This window comes from Schistocerca americana, chromosome X (assembly GCF_021461395.2).
Source record: "Schistocerca americana isolate TAMUIC-IGC-003095 chromosome X, iqSchAmer2.1, whole genome shotgun sequence".
Taxonomy (NCBI): Eukaryota; Metazoa; Arthropoda; class Insecta; order Orthoptera; family Acrididae; genus Schistocerca; species Schistocerca americana.
Window position 1 is genome coordinate 711,866,875 of NC_060130.1, and position 16,734 is coordinate 711,883,608.

General features: G+C 44.9%; 1 protein-coding gene across 1 annotated transcript in view; it reads left to right on the forward strand.

Moving 5' to 3' along the window:
• LOC124556604 overlaps nucleotides 1-16,734 on the forward strand; it is a 100,559-nt gene that overhangs the window by 63,727 nt on the left and 20,098 nt on the right. The gene's annotated exons all lie outside the window — the stretch shown is intronic.

Sequence of the window (16,734 nt, forward strand, 5' to 3'; positions counted from 1 at the left end):
TATAAATGAAGAACAGAAAGGCTGCTGCAAAGGAGCACGAGGATGTAAAGAGCAACTGATAATAGATGCAGAGGTGACATATCAAGCCAAAACTAAAAAAAGGTCGCTACACTGCGCATACATTAATTACCAAAAAGCTTTTGATAGTGTACCCCACTCATGGTGACTACAAATATTGGAAATGTACAAAGCAGATCCTAAATTGACACAGTTCCTAAACATAGTAATGAAAAATTGGAAAACCACACTTAATATCCAAACAAATTCAAATAATATCACATCACAGCCAATACAGATTAAGCGTGGAATATACCAAGGAGACTCATTAAGTCCTTTCTGGTTCTGCCTTGCTCTGAACCCACTATCCAACATGCTAAATAATACACTCCTGGAAATTGAAATAAGAACACCGTGAATTCATTGTCCCAGGAAGGGGAAACTTTATTGACACATTCCTGGGGTCAGATACATCACATGATCACACTGACAGAACCACGGGCACATAGACACAGGCAACAGAGCATGCACAATGTCGGCACTAGTACAGTGTATATCCACCTTTCGCAGCAATGCAGGCTGCTATTCTCCCATGGAGACGATCATAGAGATGCTGGATGTAGTCCTGTGGAACGGCTTGCCATGCCATTTCCACCTGGCGCCTCAGTTGGACCAGCGTTCGTGCTGGACGTGCAGACCGCGTGAGACGACGCTTCATCCAGTCCCAAACATGCTCAATGGGGGACAGATCCGGAGATCTTGCTGGCCAGGGTAGTTGACTTACACCTTCTAGAGCACGTTGGGTGGCACGGGATACATGCGGACGTGCATTGTCCTGTTGGAACAGCAAGTTCCCTTGCCGGTCTAGGAATGGTAGAACGATGGGTTCGATGACGGTTTGGATGTACCGTGCACTATTCAGTGTCCCCTCGACGATCACCAGTGGTGTACGGCCAGTGTAGGAGATCGCTCCCCACACCATGATGCCGGGTGTTGGCCCTGTGTGCCTCGGTCGTATGCAGTCCTGATTGTGGCGCTCACCTGCACGGCGCCAAACACGCATACGACCATCATTGGCACCAAGGCAGAAGCGACTCTCATCGCTGAAGACGACACGTCTCCATTCGTCCCTCCATTCACGCCTGTCGCGACACCACTGGAGACGGGCTGCACGATGTTGGGGCGTGAGCGGAAGACGGCCTAACGGTGTGCGGGACCGTAGCCCAGCTTCATGGAGACGGTTGCGAATGGTCCTCGCCGATACCCCAGGAGCAACAGTGTCCCTAATTTGCTGGGAAGTGGCGGTGCGGTCCCCTACGGCACTGCGTAGGATCCTACGGTCTTGGCGTGCATCCGTGCGTCGCTGCGGTCCGGTCCCAGGTCGACGGGCACGTGCACCTTCCGCCGACCACTGGCGACAACATCGATGTACTGTGGAGACCTCACGCCCCACGTGTTGAGCAATTCGGCGGTACGTCCACCCGGCCTCCCGCATGCCCACTATACGCCCTCGCTCAAAGTAAGTCAACTGCACATACGGTTCACGTCCACGCTGTCGCGGCATGCTACCAGTGTTAAAGACTGCGATGGAGCTCCGTATGCCACGGCAAACTGGCTGACACTGACGGCGGCGGTGCACAAATGCTGCGCAGCTAGCGCCATTCGACGGCCAACACCGCGGATCCTGGTGTGTCCGCTGTGCCGTGCGTGTGATCATTGCTTGTACAGCCCTCTCGCAGTGTCCGGAGCAAGTATGGTGGGTCTGACACACCGGTGTCAATGTGTTCTTTTTTCCATTTCCAGGAGTGTACAAATTATGGATACAATATTACTGGAATATACCAACACAAAATCACACATTTGCTATACATGGATGATCTAAAACTACTGGCAGCAACAAATCAACAACTCAACGAATTACTAAAGATAACAGAAGTATTCAGCAATGATATAAATATGGCTTTTGGAACAGACAAATGTAAGAAAAATAGCATAGTCAAGGAAAAACACACTAAACAAGAAGATTACATATTGGATAACCACAGCGACTGCATAGAAGCGATGGAAAAAACAGATGCCTATAAATATCTAGGATACAGACAATAAATAGGAATAGATAATACAAATATTAAAGAAGAACTAAAAGAAAAATATAGACAGAGATTAACAAAAACACTGAAAACAGAACTGACAGCAAGAAACAAGACAAAAGCTATAAATACTTATGCTATACCAATATTGACCTACTCATTTGGAGTAGTGAAATGGAGTAACACAGACCTAGACGCACTCAATACACTTACACGATCACAATGCCACAAATATAGAATACATCACATACATTCAGCAACAGAAAGAGTCACATTAAGCAGAAAGGAAGGAGGAAGGGGATTTATCGACATAAAAAACCTACATTATGGACAGGTAGACAATTTAAGAAAATTCTTTGTAGAACGAGCAGAAACTAGCAAAATACACAAAGCAATCACTTATATAAATACATCGGCTACACCATTGCAATTTCATAACCTCTTCTACAATCCTCTAGATCACATAACATCAACAGATACGATGAAAGTAAATTGGAAAAAGAAAACAATACATGGCAAGCACCCGTATCATCTAACACAGCCACACATCGACCAAGACGCATCCAACACATGGCTAAGAAAAGGCAATATATAGAGTGAGACGGAAGGATTCATGATTGCAATACAGGATCAAACAATAAACACCAGATATTACAGCAAGCATATTATTAAAGATCCCAATACCACAACAGATAAATGCAGACTTTGCAAACAACAAATAGAAACAGTAGATCACATTACAAGCGGATGTACAATACTAGGAAATACATAATACACCAGAAGACATTACAATGTAGCAAAAATAATACACCAACAACTTGCCATACAATATAAACTAATAAAACAACACGTTCCCACATACAAGTATGCACCACAAAATGTACTGGAGAATGATGAATACAAATTATACTGGAACAGAACCATTGTAGCAGATAAAACAACAACACATAACAAACCTGACATCATACTCACCAATAAAAAGAAGAAATTAACACAACTAATCGAAATTTCTATACCCAATGCAACACATATACAGAAGAAAACAGGAGAAAAAAATGAAAAATACATCCAACTGACTGAGGAAGTCAAGGACATGTGGCATCAGGATAAATTTGACATTATACCAACTACACTATCAACTACAGGAGTCATACCACACAATATCCACCAGTACATCAACGCAATAAAATGGTTCAAATGGCTCTGAGCACTATGGGACTCAACTGCTGAGGTCATTAGTCCCCTAGAACTTAGAACTAGTTAAACCTAACTAACCTAAGGACATCACAAACATCCATGCCCGAGGCAGGATTCGAACCTGCGACCGTAGCGGTCTTGCGGTTCTAGACTGCAGCGCCTTTAACCGCACGGCCACTTCGGCCGGCTTCAACGCAATACAGGTACATCCAAATGTATATGTACAACTACAGAAATCTGTAATTATTGATACATGTTCAATTACCTGAGAGTTCCTAAATGCAATGTAACATATACCGTACGGTTAAAAGGAAGTCACGCTTGATCAAGGTCCGCGTCACTTTCCATTTTTAACCAGACATAACGTCTGAGAAAGGAAAGAAATAATAAAAATAATAATAATAATACACATGAGAGAAAATTACACATCGCCTGAGCGGTTAATGTTCACGCATAATCCAATATTAAATGTTTTTTCAAATACCACTTTCAAGTTTTTGTAATATTTCTACTGGGGACGGTACAGAGGGTATGTGATGTCATTTTAGTGATTACAACGTTGAGTCAAATTCAAATTTACGAAGAAGTTGGCAGTATGAGGGCACTTATCGGTATGGCATTGGACCCCCTCTGGCCTGGATACTTGCACTGATTCGGTTGGGAAGGGTGTCGTAAAGCTGTTGTATCATCTCCTGAAGCAAGCAACTGTTCCTTTATATCCTGGATACTGGCACTGGGATGGAATTCATATCCGAGAACTCCCACACAAGTTCTATCGGGGACAGACGTGGGGATCTTGTTGTCCACAGAAGTATACCCTCATTGCTTGCAGTCTCACGCCGATTCCTACACGAGGTTGGACGAAGATTGCATCTGCATTGAATGATCTTTAATTGCCGCCAAGTCGCGTAAATTTATGTGTGTGGCGTCTGTTCTTCCGGACATGTCTGAAAAAAAAACCACTCAAATGGATATCGCACAATTCGACCAACTGGCCAAATGAAGACTCCCAATGAGGCCCACTTCAGACTCTGTCAGGTGTTCATCAACCTGTCTGACAGGAGCGTGTGGCATCTCCGTGTCATTCACAGTAACCACTCAACGTCTGATGCTCAGGTCCCTTACATGACCTATAATGACGGTTAAACTAAAAATGAACAACATTAACGCACTCTGGTGACCGTTTTTCCCGTCAAAGTGAATTGCAGCACTAATCATTTACATACCCACCGATGATGTTCACGTCTACAGAGTTACAGTGGCATCTGCCCATGTTTTCTGGGTGCTTCTGTTTTTGTAACAATAACTACGTGCCATTTTGATGCTTGTACATCATGCAGACATCTAAACCGTCAAAAAATAGTTTTACGCCAACCTCACGACTTGCATAGTTCGTGGTTTTTTTATACCAGAAACGTCTTTCTCGATACTCTTTTGACCACAGGAAACCGCTACGTACAGTCACCTGTGTAACAGAGGCTAAAGTAAACCAACACTCATTGTTCTTCGGTACAGTGCACTGAGTATAGAAATGAGGCTTGTGTATACTGTTCAGACTGTCAACATGCCTCCAATGGTTATTTCAAAAACGTGCATTGTCTTTTTATAGCAATAAGGGTAGTTAACAATCAAAGTTTCTGGCCAGCGACGTGTTTTGAACATTCACCTGCTATCCTGAGGCACAAAATACTGATGAACTGTCTCGTAGTGGACACCTGCGGTGCAACAGAGCTACGAGCTACCTTTTTGGTGGCAACTGAGAGGGTTGTGTCAACCTAGACAATATGCTACCGTCATTGCGAATATCAGGAAGCCACTAGCAGTGTGGTGCGGCAAGAAAGTGGGCTAGGGAACACGTGGAATGGACCTGAAACCGTGATATCGGGCTCTCTTCATCGTTGAGTGCAGGAATTTTCTGACCCCTGATGATCGGAGAAGGATGTGGAGGCAGCCAGTTTTCCGTGCATATCTCAGACATGCAGTCCCCCGTGTTTAGCAGGGAACTGGGGGTCATGTTTTGAGCCAGTACCATGTACGGACATCTAACGCCTCTCCTCAGTTGACAGGGTAATTTAAGCGCCATGCAGTAAGGTGACAGGATGCTCTAACGTATTTTGCAGATCCACAGTTAAGCATTTTGGCGAAAGGCTCATCTTTCAAGACGATGGTCCACGAGCACACAGCACACATTTCGTGTACACGTTCCTCCAAGTGGCAGGAATCAACCTAGTTGTTGTGATTGTAGTAACTGAATACTATTATTCATTTAGCCCAAACATGCACTGTAGCAGAAAAGTGTTTCTCTGTTGTAGTTCCTTAGTGGTGGCTGATTCAAATGGCTTTAAGCAGTATGGAACTTAACATCTGAGGTCATCAGTCCCATAGACTTAGAACTACTTAAACCTAACTAACCTAAGGACATCAAATCTACATCTACATCCATACTCCGCAAGCCACCTGACGGTGTGTGGCGGAGGGTACTTTGAGTACTTCTATCGGTTCTCCCTTCTATTCCAGTCTCGTATTGTTCGTGGATTCGAACCTGCGACCGTAGCAGCAGCGCGGATCCGGACTGAAGCGCCTAGAACCGCTCGGCCATACGGCCGGTGTGGCTGACTGTACGCCTCTTAATTAAATACTTGTTTCACAGTGTGGCTCTAACAGAAATGTGGCAACTCGATAAGAAATAAACACTAACATCTATTAAGAGTATGTTAGAAAATAGTATTTAACTTTGTAACAGTGTGATGTACGACACTTGGTGACCTAAACCTTATACAGTGATATCTAAATAACTTTTCACTCTCTTGGCAGTCTATGATATAGTAATATTGCAGACACTCTGTTAATATCCTAATTCTCTGTAATTAGCGACTGCCAAATCAGAAATGTAGACTTTAGGATATTGTAATCGAGCTGGCTGCAGGCACTGAACTGAACTAACTGCTGGTTCGGAACTGAGTGTCTATGGCGCACGGTGTTTCGTGCCTATCGGCAAAAGGATTTGCATGTCCGCCAGTATGAGTAGGAAGCAATGTAGTCCGTGATTGACAGAGCTCCCCAGGGTGGCTGACCACACTATCGGCAGATGTATACGATACACTGAGGGAAGGGACATGGAAGCAGGACTAGGTCCGGGTTTGTGAGCGCCATCTGGAGGCTGCTGGACGGCGCTGAGTGGTGCCAGGCGTGTTGTGTGTGTGTGTGTGTGTGTGTGTGTGTGTGGTGGCGACCTCTCGCGGTATTCGCTGTCTACCTCTTGCTTGGTATACAACACGAATGGAACGGCGTGCGGTATCTCCTAACATAAACACTGATTAAGTATGCTTGGTATGGGTGGAAACTTGCTGTGCGTCATCGCAGAAACAGTCCTTGCGTACTGGATGATCTCAGCAGCGTCACTGACGAACAGCCGGGAAGGACTGAGCAGCGTACCGAGGAGGAATCAAGCATGTTACAGTGTGGGGGTGGGGCAACATGGTTCTGAATGTTGTTGTTGTTGTTATTGTTATGGTCTTCAGTCCAGAGACTGGTTTGATGCAGCCGTCAATGCTACTCTATCCTGTGCAAGCTTCTTCATCTCCCAGTACCTACTGCAGCCTACATCCTTCTGAATCTGCTTAGTGTATTCATCTCTTGGTCTATCTCCACGATTTTTACCCTCCACGCTGCCCTCCAATACTAAATTGGTGCTCCCTTGATGCCTCAGAATATGTCCTATCAACCGATCCCTTCTTCTAGTCAACTTGTGCCACAAATTTCTCTTCTCCCCAATTCTATTCAATACCTCCTCATGAGTTACATGATCTACCCATCTAATCTTCAGCATTCTTCTGTAGCACCACATTTCGAAAGCTTCTATTCTCTTCTTGTCTAAACTATTTATCGTCCACGTTTCACTTCCATACTTGGCTACACTCAATGCAAACGACTTCCTGACATTTAAATCTATTCTCGATGTTAACAAATTTCTCTTCTTCAGAAACGCTTTCCTTCCCATTGCCAGTCTACTTTTTATATCCTCTCTACTTCGACCATCATCAGTTATTTTGTTCCCTAATAGCAAAACTCATTTACTACATTAAGTGTCTCATTTCCTAATCTAATTCCCTCAGCATCACCCGATTTAATTCGACTACATTCCATTATCCTCGCTCTGCTTTTGTCGATGTTCATCTTATATCCTCCTTTCAGCAGTAAATTTCGACTTCACATATCTGCAAAAATACGCACTTTCAGACTGCCTTGATTTTGGTTATTTACTGACTTTCACAAAATGAATGTTCTTCTTTCTTTTATAAGGCGTTTTGTTCCACTCTCTTCTCCCCTAGAATATAGGCCAAGACATGACTGCAGATATGCAACTGGCGCAAAACTCTTTCTGAACAGTTTATTCAAACAGTTACGGACACTAACAACAGGTTGACAGTAACTTGATTATCTGAGGAATTGCAGCACTAAGTCCTGTTTCTCAAACAACAGGCATCATCACATTAAATGTTTGGCTCCCACTGATACCTACCGCTAAGGATCAGAATTACCCACAATGTTCAGCAGGCTACTCTGTCTCACACATTTAGTAGACAATGCGTGCTTATGGAATATCGTCTCAGTTATATGACTGGATTTGTGATTTCCTTTCAGAGAGGTCACAGTTCGTAGTAATTGACGGAAACTCATCGAGTAAAACAGAAGTGATTTCTGGCGTTCCCCAAGGTAGTGTTACAGGCCGTTTGCTGCTCCTTATCTATATAAACGATTTTGGAGACATCTGAGCAGCCGTCTTCGGTTGTTTGCAGATGACGCTGTCGTTTATCGACTAATGAAGTCATCAGAAGATCAAAACAAACTGCAAAATGATTTAGAAGAAATATCGGAATGGTGCGAAAAGTGGCAGTTGACCTTAAATAACAAAGTGTGAGGTCATCCGCATGAGTGCTAAAAGGAACTCGTTAAACTTCGGTTACACGATAAATCAGTCTAAAATAAAAACCATAAATTCAACGAAATACCTAGGTATTACAATAACGAACAACTTAAATTAGAAGGAACACATAGAAAATCTTGTGGGGAAGGCTAACCAAAGACTGCGTTTTATTGGCAGGACACTTAGAAAATGTACCAGACCTACTAAGGAGACTGCCTATACTACGCTTGTCCGTTCTCTTTTAGAATACTGCTGCGCGGTGTGCGATCCTTACCAGATATGACTTACGGAGTACGTCGAAAAAGTTCAAAGAAAGGCAGCACGTTTTGTATTATCGTGAAATATGGGAGAGAGTGTCACAGAAATGATACAGGATTTGGGCTGGACATCATTAAAAGAAAGGCGTTTTTCGTTGCGACGGAATCTTCTCACGAAATTCCAATCACCAACTTTCTCCTCCGAATACGAAAATATTTTGTTGACACCGACATACATAGGGAGGAACGATCACCAAGATAAAATAAGGGAAATCACAGCTCGTACGGAAAGATACAGGTGTTCATTCTTTCCGCGCGCTATACGAAATTGGAATAATTGAGAATTGTAAAGGTGGTTAAAAAAATGGTTCAAATGGCTCTGAGCACTATGGGACTTAACTTCTGAGGTCATCAGTCCCCTAGAAATGTTCAAATGTCTGTGAAATCTTATGGGACTTAACTGCTAAGGTCATCAGTCCCTAAGCTTACACACTACTTAACCTAAATTATCCTAAGGACAAACACACACACCCATGCCCGAGGGAGGACTCGAACCTCCGCCGGGAGAAGCCGCACAGTCCATGACTGCAGCGCCCTAGACCGCTCGGCTAATCCCGCGCGGCAGTCCCCTAGAACTTAGAACTACTTAAACCTAACTAACCTAAGGACATCACACACATCCATGCCCGAGGCAGGATTCGAACCTGCGACCGTAGCGGTCGCGCGGTTCCAGGCTGTAGCGCCTAGAACCGCTCGGCCACTTCGGCCGGCTGAAGGTGGTTCGATGAACTCTCTGCCAGGCACTTAAATGAGATTTGCAGACTATCCACGTAGATGTAGATGTAGAAAAAAGGAAAACATTCATTAACCTAATGGTTGAGTTGTACACTACAGCCGGCCGCGGTGGCCGTGCGGTTCTGGCGCTGCAGTCCGGAACCGCGGTACTGCTACGGTCGCAGGTTCGAATCCTGCCTCGGGCATGGGTGTGTGTGATGTCCTTAGGTTAGTTAGGTTTAAGTAGTTATAAGTTCTAGGGGACTTATGACCTAAGATGTTGAGTCCCATAGTGCTCAGAGCCATTTTGTACACTACAGTGATTTACTAGCCGTATTTCAATTGAAGGTGATATGTCTTAGGCTTCCAGAGGCATGAGAATCGATTCTCTCAGCTAGTTAGGCAGGTAGAGGAACGTTAGTTAAACGCAGGTTGCGAACTGCACGGTACTTTTTAGCATACATACAGCTTGCCATAAACAAATAATGCTCATTAACTATTTAAAATCTTAAGCCTAAGTGGGGATGCAACTTACAACATTTACGACTCAGTGGACGTCCACTTGTGGTACTGGCGTGCAAAGTCCAGTCCTCGTCGCCGATGAACAGCAGTCAGCGCGGTTGTATGAACAAGGCGCATGTTGTGCAGGCCCATTCGCAGCAACGCTCGCTGAGTGGTTCAAATGGCTCTAAGCACTATGGGACTTAGCATCTGAGGTCATCAGTCCCCTAGACTTAGAACTACTTAAACCTAACTAATCTAAGGACATCACACGCATCTATGCCCGAGGCAGCAGCGACCGTAGCAGCAGCGCGGTTCCGGACTGAAGCTGCTAGTACCGCTCGGCCACAGCGGCCGGCGCTCGCTGAACGGTCGTTGAGGAGACACTGTTGGTAGCCTCTTGCTTCATTCATCTGGGTGGTCATCTACTCAACAGCTACACGTCTATTCGTCCGTACACATCTCCCCAGCCGTCGTTCAACCCTGCCATTTAAAGCCCGCACATCAAACTCAATAGCTTACAATATGTGTTTCATAAGAGTGAGGGCAGATGACGCTGGGGGACACACAAACACCTGCGTATTCTTGAAGTGTTCGTTAAACAGTGCTGCAAATATTGAAACGATGGTGAGACAAATACTGCGTGCAGTCTCGTTGAAGAAGTGATTCACCTGCAAAATGCTGTAGAGAAACAACGCAACTGGAAACTGTGCAGATTTAATCTAAACGCATGTTCACATACGTCTTTTCTACAAACTATCACCAAACTGTATGAGATGTGTTTGAGCCACATAAGATAGGCAGCCATGACGGTGGTAGTAGCCAAACTGTCTACATTACATTTATTTAAATATCTAACGAAATACGACATCAGTTTTCCGACTGATACCAAAGAACGCCATCGCTGGCAGTTTCTGCCACTTTTATAAAAAGTTGGAAAAGATCATTGGGGGAAATACACGACTGGGCATTAAAATTGCTACACCACGAAGATGACGTGCTACAGACACGAAATTTAACCGACAGGAAGAAGATGCTGTAATATGCAAATGATCAGCTTTTCAGAGCATTCACACAAGGTTGGCGCCGGTGGCGACACCTACAACGTGCTGACATGAGGAAAGTTTCCAACCGATTTCTCATACACAAACAGCAGTTGACCGGCGTTGCCTGGTGAAACGTTGTGATGCCTCGTGTAAGGAGGAGAAAAGCGTAACATCACGTTTCCGACTTTGATAAAGGTCGGATTGTAGCCTATCGCGATTGCGGTTTATCGTATCGCGACATTGCTGCTCGTGTTGGTCGAGATCCAATGACTGTTAGCAGAATATAGAATCGGTGGGTTCAGGAGGGTAATACGGAACGCCGTGCTGGATCCCAATGGCCTCGTATCACTAGCAGTCGAGATGACAGTCATCCGCATGGCTGTAACGGATCGTGCAGCCACGTCTCGATCCCTGAGTCAACAGATGGGGACGTTTGCAAGACAACAACCATCTGCACGAACAGTTCGACGACGTTTGTAGCAGCATCGACTAGCAGCTCGGACACCATGGCTGCGGTTACCCTTGACGCTGCATCACAGACCGGAGCGCCTGCGATGGTGTACTCAACGTCGAACCTGGGTGCACGAATGGCAAAACGTCATTTTTTCGGAGGTATCCAGGTTCTGTTTACAGCATCATGATGGCAGCATCCGTGTTTGGAGACATTGCGGTGAACGCACATTGGAAGCGTGTATTCGTCATCGCCATACTGGCGTATCACCCGGCGTCATGGTATGGTGTGCCATTGGTTACACGTCTCGGTCACCTCTTGTTCGCATTGACGGCACTTTGAACAGTGGACGTTACATTTCAGATGTGTTACGACCCGTGTCTCTACCCTTCATTCGATCCCTGCGAAACCCTGCATTTCAGCAGGATAATGCACGACCGCATGTTGCAAGTCCTGCACGGGCCTTTCTGGATACAGAAAATGTTCGACTGCTGCCTGGCCAGCATATTCTCCAGATCTCTCACCAATTGAAAAGGTCTGGTCAATGGTGGCCGACCAACTGGCTCGTCACAATACGCCAGTCACTACTCTTGATGAACTGTGGTATCGTGTTGAAGCTGCATGGGCAGCTGTACCTGTACACCCCATCCAAGCTCTGTTTGACTCAATGCCCAGGCGTATCAAGCCCGTTATTACGGCCAGAGGTGGTTGTTCTGGGTACTGATTTCTCAGGATCTATGCACCCAAATTGCGTGAAAATGTAATCACATGTCAGTTCTCGTATAATATATTTGTCCAATGAATACCCCTTTATCATCTGCATTTCTTCTAGGTGTAGCAAGTTCAATGGCCAGTAATGTAGATGTTTAATGAAAGCGTATTCTATTTGCATCTCCAGTTACTTTTACGGTATTATGGGAAAGTAATGTGAAATAACAGTGTTGTCAAACTTTTTAGCCCCAACTTATACGTAGACTCAATGCATTATGAAGGAATTAGGTGCTCTTAAAACCTAATCCGGCAGGTGTATCGTAACTGATGAAGCGTCACTTGGCATATAGCAGCGACTTCTCATAGGGGGCCATGGATTCAGCTCGTTACCTGCCCCTACTGCTACAGGTTAACATAAGGTAGCACACTCATCACGGAGATAATTTTCATTAACAAATTCAGGTGTAATGAACCATTTGAAATTCACACATAACATAGCGACATTTGGTGTGAACGGTATCATGGTCTTCAACAGTGAATGGAGTATTTCTGCCCTCTCTCCACCCTCCCCATTTCATAAGAAACGACTGAAAATTTTGGATTTAGTGGGGCTAGCAAACCTGCCCTTCTCAACCCAAGGTTTTTTTAAAACAATATACTCAGAGAATATAGCAGAGAATTTCGAAACATGTATTTCCTAATTGTAAAAGTAGAAGCGTATCCATTCTTCTACATGCTAAAGTAAAAGGGAATTCAGGAAATGAACTCACGAACGCATTATCTAAGAATGCCCTTATTGGTCAGGAACCACTGTGGATCACTGAACCATAGGATGAAGTATCATTTAGAGGAATAGTGGCTGCAAGTGAGACCGATAAGACTGCTATCGATGAACGCAACGATTCATCCAGGGAAACCTCCTCCTTGTCACTTAAATGAAACGAAGTAGTTTTACTGTGCTCTGAAACAGGAGTTTCCCCTGCATTGCTTGGTAAGTGCATCTGTCTCAGTCCTATCAGGTAACTTCGCTTTATTGTAGCCACCCTAAGTCGGAGGCTTTACTGTTGGTGAGTACTGGCAGGGTCTCTCCTGCAAGACGTGACTGAGCAGAGAAGCCAAACGAAGGGTATCACAAACCATAGATAACAGTGTCTCTAAGGGTTTTCGCTTAGGGGGCTCAGTTAGCAATGGCTAGGTATTGGCAGGGCAAACCCAGGGTTCTCGAGCTGGGGCTTATCAGTGTCGCCAGTTCACCGCTACTGTAAAATGTGAGCATCCAACGGCTGAGGCCTCAGTGACTACCACTGTTCATGACGATCGAACGTTTTGTGTCTCGAAGAGCGGAAGTCTTGTTTCAAGCGCCGATATCACATGGATAGCACAAACCTCTTTAAAAAGAAAGCCCCCAACATCAACGTGTGTTATGTGTTGATAGGCTAGATGACTCTGGAGCAAAATACACATTATTGGGTAACCTCTAGGGAATCTGCAGTGCTCCAGATGTATTTGGGTTGTCCAAATATACGGGGATCTGTCTGGATCGACCAACTATTCCCCACATTCTTCATGGGAAACCAATTTATACTCCTGAAAATACCAATGAGAAGGGTGGATTTTCAACGAGTACCAATACCCTACTGACAAAGAGCTTAGCTGATTAGTTGGACTGTAAAAATAAATCTTAGGGTTTATTGTAAAAAGTTGAACAGGATATAAGTTTGGTATAGTTCATTTTTAATAATGGACAAGATGGTATCTGTGCAAATTGCTTCCCTTTCGGTATTGATAAAGGTTTGTGAGACCGGTCAGAAACTACAATAGAAGCACAAGCGCTGTTCAGACACCAAAGATGATGTTTTGATCGTTGTGGCTGCTGAATTGGTTTTTGTGACCTGATGTTCCTTATGACGCCAAATAATGGAATGTTGTATGTACTGTTTGGTTGTGGACGTTTAAACTCTGTTGTGTGTGTGTGTGTGTGTGTGTGTGTGTGTGTGTTCAAAGCTAGTATGTGGGGACTGGCTGGTGAACCAGACTAGCACTTGTTAATGAAGTGGATTGACTCAATCTGGATGCGGCACTCCTGTTCTGCCAACCAGTGCTCTACACGTTACACTACATGAGTCTGGGAGTTCCATTTATACTGAACTCGGTTACGAAGGTAATCAAGGAAATAACGACATATTGTGCATTCGCACAGCGTAAACTGATATCAGGTTTCTGTCCCAGGATAAATGATTTTCCTAACGTCTTGTTATAATGTTACGCAATTTTTGAACGTCTGAAAGTTGAAATCTGCGAAAACTTACTGTCAAGTGAAGGAAGTATATGGTGATATATTAAGGAACGAAATAAATGTGAGAAAGTGATGTGAAGAAATGTGCACGGCGGAACTCGACCCCAACGTGCACCAGTCGCCACAGATAATCTTAAGAATCAAGTGATGATGATGAAGTCCCATACTCCTTGACAGAGCGTAGGGGAACGATGCAGGAGACCTACACCGCCATACTACGCAAGGTCCTAGTGGAGGTGGTTTGCCATTGCTTTCCTCCGACCGTAATGGGGATGAATGATGATGAGGAGGACGACACAATAACACCCAGTCATCACGAGGCAGGTGAAAATCCCTGACCCCGCCGGGAATCGAACCCGGGACCCGTACTCGAGAAGCGAGAACGTTACCGCGAGACCACGAGCTGAGGACAAGAATCAAGTAAGGAACTAAATCGTGCAAGATAGCCGTATATTCTTCCCTAAATATTTCTCGTTATTTACTTGGTAAAATTTGTATCCGAACACCTTAGCCACAGCAAAATTTTTGCTCTGTAGGTTCCCCCAGCAACTGAGTGGCCGACAAAAAACACAGAGAATGGTTGCAGCACTGACATTTTTGACGCGGTATCACGAAGATGGAAATACTTTTCTTAATCACATTGTAACTGTAGACGGGATCCGGGTAACTCACTTCACCCCCAAGAGCAAGCGCCAACCACTCGAGTGGTATCATTCCTCCTCAATCGTTGAAACGGCAAAAATTCAGACAAAATCTGTCAACAAGAATGAAAATTCATGGTGACGATTTTTTGAAATCGCAGGCGTGTTCTCTCAGTGGATTTGATGGCAAAAGGCACTACGATCGATGCAATCGACATTTTGACATCCTAAGAGAACTCCGGCGGACAGTCGAAGATCGTAGATGTGAAAAGCTTTCTCGCAGTATAGTGGTTCTTCACGACAACGCTTGCTCTCTCGCTGCTGCTGCTACAACCGGAGGCGTGCCGGATCAATTAGGGCAGGAAATTTTTCATCTCCTATCAACAGCCTGACCCTTTCTCTTAGTGATTTTCACCTCTTCAGGAAATTCAAAGAGTTCCTGGATGGGAAACATTTTAGAAGAGATGCCGAGGCACTGAATACAGTGAACAGCTTGCTTACTCGACCAGAAGCAGACAACTATGAGAAGGGATTTCTAAGGCTGGTGGACAAATACAACGAATGCTTGGATGAAAGTGGGGATTATGTAAATATAGTTGCCATGGGTAGTCCTCTTAGTCCAGTGGTGGCTAACTTCTTCATGGAACATTTCGAAGCACAGGCACTGGACTCGGCGACTTGTAAACCTAAGGTGTGGTACAGGTACGTCGATGATACTTTCGTTGTGTGGAGCCATGATGAAGAACAGCTCGGTGACTTCCTAAGACACTTGAACAGCGTCCACACCAACATAAAATTTACCATGGTAGTAGAAAAGGACACAAAACTACCATTTCTAGACGTGCTGGTCACAAGGGACGACGAAAACCTGGGACATAGCGTGTACCGAAAACCGACATACACGGACCGATACCTGCACAAACTATCAAATGACCACCCGAGCCAGAGAAGAGCCATGATTCATACGCTCGTAACGCGAGCAGGACGAATATGTGAGCCGCAACACCTCAAACGCGAAATTCAACATCTGGAAAGTGTTCTGAGGAGCAATGGGTACTCCACAAATTATATTAGAAGTGTAACAGAGCCAAACACTCGGTGAAGTAAGAAATCAGGAAAAGAAATGTCGGGTACGGCCTTTCTGCCATAGATTCCCAGAGTGACGGACAGAAACGGCCGTATATTCCACAAACACGGCGTAAAGACAATTTTCAAACCGACAAGGAAGACCAAAGAATGTCTTAGATCGGCAAAGGATAAAAGAGACCCACTTGCAATGTCGGGAATGTACCGCTTACCATGCACATGCGGAAAAGTTTTTGTCGGAATGACTGGAAGATCAATCAACACCAGGATCAAAGAACATAAGCGACATTGCAGGTTGGGGCAGGTGGAGAAATCGGTCGTGGCAGAGCACGCGCTGAGTGAGACCGACCATGTAATAAAATTCTCCGACACGGAAGTTCTGGCTGTAGAGAAGCACTACCACACCCGCTTGTTTAGAGAAACTGTAGAAATACACAAACACGGGAACAGCTTCAACAAGAAAGAAGAAAGCCTTAAAGTAAACGGATCCTGACTTCCCGTACTGCAGCGAACGACCGTCGCAGGCAGCAAGAGGAGAACCGCACCGGAAATGACCGCGGAGAAACCCTCGGACGTTGGCGCGCCAGGTACATATAGTCTGCGGCCGCGAGCTCGGCTCCAGTTCACCACCGGCAATGGAGGGTGAAGCTTTGACAATGCCAGCCACTCGTGCTGGTGAAACGTCAGTAAAATCATCAGACGAACGTCGGCCGAAGAACCCGAGACAGAAGCAAATAAGCAGTTTGTCAACAACTGACCA